The sequence below is a fragment of the Cervus canadensis genome, chromosome 29 (assembly GCF_019320065.1).
Source record: "Cervus canadensis isolate Bull #8, Minnesota chromosome 29, ASM1932006v1, whole genome shotgun sequence".
NCBI classification, from domain to species: domain Eukaryota; kingdom Metazoa; phylum Chordata; class Mammalia; order Artiodactyla; family Cervidae; genus Cervus; species Cervus canadensis.
This window is the reverse complement of record NC_057414.1, coordinates 41,892,634-41,899,264: the sequence shown is the minus strand read 5'-3', so window position 1 is coordinate 41,899,264 and position 6,631 is coordinate 41,892,634.

Genomic DNA, 6,631 nt, shown 5'->3' with positions numbered 1-6,631 from the left:
TCTCCCAAGCTGTATAGTCTTAGGCAAGTTACTTATCTACTCTGTGACTTAGACCCTCATCTATAAGATAGGGAAGATAGTGCCTATCTCCAAAAGTTGCGGGAATAACTCCATTTATGGTCAATTAATTTATGACAAAGGAGCCAAGAATATTCAGTGGGGAAAGGCGGCCTTCAATAAATGGTGCTGGGGAAAGTGGACAACCACATGTAAAAGAATGAAGCTTTAGAAATTAATCCAGGAAAAAAATAAAAATAAATAAATAAATAAATTAATTAATTAATTAATCCAGGAACTTCCCTGGTGGTCTAGTGATTAAGACTGCATTTCCAATGCAGGTAGCGGAGGTTTGATTCCTGGTCAGGAGACAAGATCCCACATGCTGCAACTAAGATCCTGCAGGCTGCAACAAAGATTTCACGTGCTGTGTCTAAGACCTGGCACAGTCAAATAAATATTTTAAAAAGTAAAAATTCAAAGTAGATCAAAGACTTGAGCATAAGACCTGAAACCATAAATTTAGAAGAAAACATTGGTTTTGGCAATGAGCTTTTTGATTTGATCTCAAAAGCAAAAATAAACAAGTGGCACATCAAACTAAAAAGCTTCTGCCACAGCAAAGGAAGTCATCAACAAAGCAAAAATGCAAACTACAAAATAGGAGGAAAAAATGTTTAAATCATATATCTGATAAGGAGATAATATCCAAAGTAAATAAAGAACCCTTATGATTCAATAGCCAAAAAAAAAAAAACCCAACAATTGAGCACACACATAAACTCTAGTCAAGAACAAGCAATTCTCTCCCTGCACATCTTTAGCCACAGCCGCATTTCTGTTTTTTTTTTTTTCACCATAACACTTAGAAGAATCGTCTGAACAGACTGTCTATACTTTTCATCTCCCATTCACTCTTTGCTTAAAATGTTCTTTGTTTTAGCCTTGTGTCTATTATTAAATACACCTACAACAATCTCTCTTTGGCTTAGAGTCAGCCTGATTTTTTTTTTTTTACATTCTCTCCACCTTTTTCTATCTTTATGAGAGACTACCCAAAGCTTACTCCTAATGGGTTCCCTCTGCCTGGACTAAATCCAATCAGCCTGCACCTAAAATGGGAAGGTATCTCCAGGGAGGAAGACATCTGGTGATCATCAGCTCACACATGAAGGGCTCTTTCCTCTCTGGAATTTTAGTTCACCTAGTTCTTGTTTTTTCTATGGCTCTATAATGTCTTTGGCAATATGTTTTATTAGGGAGAATGGAACTAAGGGTGGCCTCTGACTGACAACCAGCAAGAAACTGAGGCCCTCAGTCTAGTGAAATATGAGTTTTACAATCTATTAATGCTTTCCTAGTTATCAGAATGGAACATTGGGTAATAAACTCTCACCCTTAAGTAACTGGCACTGTATATGACATAATTATACTCCATATGCAGTATACGGCAATTCGTGTGTGTGTGTGCTGAGTTGTGTCCAACTCTTTGTGACCCCAAGGACTGCAGCCTGCCAGGCTTCTCTGTCCATGGGATTTTCCAGGCAAGAATACTAGAGTGGATTGCCATTTCCTTCTCCAGGGGATCTTCCCAACCCAGGGACCAAACCTGCGTCTCCTGCCTTGGCAGATGGCTTCCTTACCACCAGTGCCACGTGGGAACCCCAGTATATGCCACTAATGTTTTCTTAAAATAATGATTTTTAATTACATGTGTTCATTGTATCAATAGGGTCATTTTATTTCCTTCAGTTCAAATAACTGAAACAAAATAGTGTTTTGGATTGTGTACTTTCACTAAAACTTGCCCTGGATTATAGTAGCCTGTGATACATTAAGAGGCCCAGATCATAGGCAATTCCTTTTCAGAAAATGTACAAACGGGCCACTCAGCACATTGTTTTATAATTTTTTTGCCAAAACAAACCAATGAACATCTTCATATGGCACTGCGACTTTTTGGCTCTTCCAGTTTTCCAGGATTTTTCTATTTTTGTGGCTGTGCTAGGTCTTGGTTGCTGTGTTGGCTTTTCTCTAGTTTCAGTGAACAGGGGCTCCCCTCTGGTTGCGGTGCGTGGGCATCTCATTGCGGTGGTTTCTCTTCTTGTGGAGCACAGGCTTTGGGATGGGCAGGCTTCAGTAGTTACGGTACGTGGACTCAGTACTTGCAGCTCCCGGGCTCTAGAGCGCAGGCTCCGTAGTTGTGGCATGCAGGTTTAGTTGCTCAAAGGCCTGTGGGACCTTTCTGGATCAGGGATTGAACCCATGTCTCCTGCATTGGCAGGTGCATTCTTTACCACTGAGTCACCAAGGAAGCCCTCCGATTGTTTTTTAGTTTTAGTTTTCATCTATTTTATTGTTAGAGGTTCTATTGGCTCTTTTTCAAGTCTGCTTTATCATTGTTACCATTTCATGTTCCCTATAGATGTTCTTGACTTTGTAATTTACTTCTTTAAGCATGAAAAAATGTAATTGTTTTAAATTAGTGACTGACTACTCCAATATATGTTACTGTGTATGTTTGCTCTGCGAATTCTTGTTCGTGTTCATGTGGTCTTGTTCCTTGTGTATCTGGTTATCTTTGACTGTGTCCTGCTCAATGCCTGTGACATGTTATTTCTGGGAGCTCCTTGAGGCTTAAGATGGATATGCCCTCATCCAGAGAGGTTGGGAATTAGTCCTGCCAGCACGAGACAACACTACAGAAGTCCTGATGCTCGTCTCATCCCAGGCTAAATAAACATCAGCTCTTCATCCAGTTGCTAAAGTCAGAGATACAAGGCTCTCTCTTTTCCTCATCCCCACTTTAAATGCCTTAGCAAATCATGTTAGTTCTGTCTCCAAAGTGGGCTTCCCTGGTGGCCCAGATGGCAGAAAATCTGCCTGTAATGCAGGGGGCCCGGGTTCAACCCCTGGGTCAGGAAGGTCCCCTGGAGAAGGGAATGGCAACCCACTCCAGTATTCTCGCCTGGAGAATTCCATGGACAGAGGAGTGGGCTGCAATCCATGGGGTCACAAAGAGTCAGATACGACTGAGTGACTAACACACACACACACACACACACACACACACGTCTCCGAAGTATCCCAAATCCAGTCCTTTACTTCCATTCATACTTGGTAAAAGCTCTCATTTCCTCCTGCCTGCATCACTGCAGGAGCCTACCTGGTCTCTCGGCTTCCGCTCTTGCCTCCTCCAATCCTTTCTCCACACATTGTCAGAGGGTTGGCTTTAATATGTCAATCAAATCATGTCATTCTCCTGCTTAAATCTCCTCAATGGATTCTACTGCATGTGGAGATAAAATCTAAGTTTCCTGTCATGGTTTTAGGCCCTGAGTAATCTTTCCCCTCCTCTCCAACGTCTCTTCCTCTGGCTGGCCTGGATCCAGCCACACTGATTTTCTTGCTAGTCCTTAAGCAGGTGAAAGCCTTTCCCGTCTCCTCTTGCTTTCCTTTGGCCTGGAACATTCTTACTCCTGTTTCTCATCTTTGAGGTCGTAGCTCAACGTTACCTCCTAGGAAAAGGCTTCTTGTCCCCACACTCTAAGCCAGGACTCTCTAAGCTGCAGCTGTGGTTCTCTACCAAGCAGCATCTCTGACCTTGACTGCGTGTACTGTATGCGCCTTTGAGATTTTATTCACTTTTTGTTGCATCTACCCACGGCTGCTTCAGCCTCTTCAGCTGAAGAAGCTGATGTTGAATGGTTCTATGAAGACCTACAAGACCTTCTAAACTAACATCAAAAAAGATGTCCTTTTCATTACAGGAGATGGGAATGCAAAAGTAGGAAGTCAAGAGATACCTGGAGTAACAGACAAGTTTGGCCTTGGAGTACAAAATGAAGCAGGGCAAAAACTAACAGGGTTTTGTCAGGAGAACACACTGGTCAGAGCAAACACCGTCTTCCAACAATACAAGAGGCGACTCTGCATGCGGACATCACCAGATGGTCAGTACCAAAATCAGATTGATTACATTCTTTGCAGCTGAAGTGGAGAAGCTCTATACAGTCAGCAAAAGCAAGACTGGGAGCTGACTGTGGCTCAGATAATGAGCTCCTTATTGCAAAACTCAGGCTTAAATTGAAGAAAATAGGGAAAACCACTAGACCATTCAGCTATGACCTAAATCAAATCCCTTATGATTATACAGTGGAAGCAGTAAATAGATTCAAGGGATTAGGCCTGATACAGCACCTGAAGAACTATGGCTGGAGGTTGGTAGCACTGTATAGGAGGTCGTGACCAAACCCATCCCCCAAAAAAAGAAATGCAAGAAAGGCAAAATGGTTGTCTGAGGAGGCCTTACAAATAGCTGAGAGGAGAATAGAAATGAAAGGTCAGTCAGGGAGAAAGAGAAAGATATACCCATCTGAATGTAGAGTTCCAAAGAATAGCAAGGAGAGATAAGAAACTTTCTTAACTGAACAGTGCAAAGAAATAGAGGAAAACAATAGAATAGACAGACAGAAGATCTCTTTTCTATTCTCAAAAGAATAGAAAGACAAAAGATATCTTCAAGAAAGTTGAAGATACCGAGGGAACATTTCATGCAAAGATGGGCACAATAAAGGACAGAAACAGCAAGGACCTAACAGAAGCAGAGAGATTAAGAAGAGGTGGCAAGAATACACAGAAGAACTACACAAAAAAAGATCTTAACGATTTGAATAATCACGATGGTGTGGTCACTCATCTAGAGCCAGACATCTTGATGTGTGAAGTCAAGTGGACCTTAGGAAGCATCACTACAAGCAAAGCTAGTGGAGGTGATGAAATTCCAGCTGAGCTATTTAAAATCCTAAAAGATGCTGCTGCTAAAGTGCTGCAGTCAATATGTCAGCAAATTTTGAAAACTCAACAGTGACCACAGGACTGGAAAAGGTCAGTTTTCATCCTAGTTCCAAAGAAGGGCGATGCCAAAGAATGTTCAAACTACCATACGATTGTGCTCATTTCACATGCTGCTGCTGCTGCCGTTGCTGCTAAGTCGCTTCAGTCGTGTCCGACTCTGTGCGACCCCATAGACGGCAGCCCACCAAGCTCCCCCGTCCCTGGGATTCTCCAGGCAAGAGCACTGGAGGGGGTTGCCATTTCCTTCTCCAATTTCACATGCTAGCAATGTTCAAAGTTCTCCAAGCCAGGCTTCAACAGTACGTGAACCAAGAACTACCAGATGTTCAAGCTGGATTTAGAAAAGGCAGAGGAACAAGAGATCAAATTGCTAATATCCATTAGCTCATAGAAAAAGCAAGGGAATTCCAGAAAAACATCTACTTCTGCTTTATGACTACACTAAATCCTTTGACTGTGTGGACCACTACAAACTGTGGAAAATTCTTCAAGAGATGGGAACACCATTCCACCTTACCTGCCTCCTGAGAAACCTGTATGCAGGCCAAGAAGCAACAAAACTGGACATGGAACAAAAGGACTGGTTCAAAATCGGGAAAGGAGTACGTCAAGGCTGTTTATTGTCACCCTGCTTATTTAATTCATATGGAGATTTGAATTAATCTCAAAATGCCAGGCCCCACGAAGCACAAGCTGGAATCACGATTGCTGGGAGAAATATCAACAACCTCAGATATGCAGATAACACCACCCTTATGGCAGAAAGCAAAGAGAATTTAAAGAGCTTCTTGATGAATGTGAAAGAGGAGAGTGAAAAAGCTGGCTTAAAACTCAGCCTTCAAAAAACTAAGATCGTGGCATCCGGTCCCCTCACTTGTTGTCCTAATAGTCTGGGAGCGAGTGACGAGAACGAAGACAGAACACGAAATCTGGGGCAGTGGGCCAGGGGACCCGCAGCCTCTATTGGGCTGAGGTGCAGAGTCCACTCTGAGTCCAGTTTTTATTCCTAATTGCAGACTACAAGACTTTCTCAGATCTTATCTTTCTCAAGACACATGCTGTGTTAATCACTTACTCCTAAGTGTTGTGGACTACACTGACATAGTCCAGCTCGCCTGTGTTTACCCCAGGTCATTCCCTTCTGGGCTAGTCTCAGGAGAAATTAGCAAGTACGTAGGCAGCATTCATGCCTGGCACCCACCCGATGTTCCAGGTCGATACTTTCATGATCCCAGTCATACTCCCTTCTGGGTCTGGCCTTGGGGTTTGGAACAAGGAGATTATTCTTAAGGAGAATGCGAAAGATAATCATTAACATAATGTCTTAATATATGCTGTTTTTTCAGGTGCTATTTCTATGAAATTTATCAAGGTTGTCAAAGTACATTATTAGGAATTCCCACTACAATCACTCATGGCAAATAGATGGTGGGAAAGTGAAAGTAGTAACAGATTTTATTTTGGGGGGCTCCAAAATCACTGTGGATGGTGACTGCAGCTATGAAATTAAAAGATACTTGCTCTTTGGAAGGAAAGCTATGACCAAACTAGACAGCATATTAAAAAGCAGAGACATCACTTTGCTGACAAGTCTGTATAGTCAAAGCTATGGTTTTTCCAGCAGTCATGCACAGATGTGAGAGTTGGACCATAAAGAAGACAGGGCTGAAGAATTGATGCTTTCAAACTATGGTGTTGGAGAAGACTTTTGAGAGTCCCTTGGACAGCAGGGAGATCAAACCAGTCAATCCTAAAGGAAATCAACCCCGAATATTCA